The sequence below is a fragment of the Penaeus monodon genome, chromosome 21 (genome assembly GCF_015228065.2).
Source record: "Penaeus monodon isolate SGIC_2016 chromosome 21, NSTDA_Pmon_1, whole genome shotgun sequence".
In the NCBI taxonomy this organism is placed as follows: Eukaryota; Metazoa; Arthropoda; class Malacostraca; order Decapoda; family Penaeidae; genus Penaeus; species Penaeus monodon.
In genome coordinates, this window is record NC_051406.1 from 15,545,644 (window position 1) to 15,545,894 (window position 251).

Here is a 251-nt window from a genome sequence, read left to right on the forward strand (position 1 = left end):
CCTCTCCTGCAAGGTGACTCTGCAGTGCAGCAGTATTTGTATACGAGCTTCCTGTGAGCACCAACTCCAAATGTGCCATATTCTCACGTCTTAATCCAAACCCATTTAACTCTGATCAAAACGAGGACAAGACGTTAGTCAGATAAGACTGAATTATGATAATGAAGTCCTCAAAAGTTCCTTTCTAATGTCTAAAAACTGTAACAATATTTTTCAGTCTTACCTTCCTCAGTGCCCCCTTCACCTGCAGC

At 41.8% G+C, this 251-nt stretch overlaps 1 protein-coding gene and 1 long non-coding RNA gene across 2 annotated transcripts in view; both read right to left on the reverse strand.

Moving 5' to 3' along the window:
* LOC119586583 (methionine aminopeptidase 2-like) overlaps positions 1-251 on the reverse strand; it is a 50,757-nt gene that overhangs the window by 34,782 nt on the left and 15,724 nt on the right.
* The window catches only part of LOC119586265, a 1,114-nt gene extending 863 nt beyond the window's left edge, over positions 1-251 (reverse strand). Inside the window, exon 1 of the long non-coding RNA XR_005229940.1 lies at positions 224-251. This is a non-coding gene — a long non-coding RNA (uncharacterized LOC119586265). The remainder of the gene's footprint in view (positions 1-223) is intronic.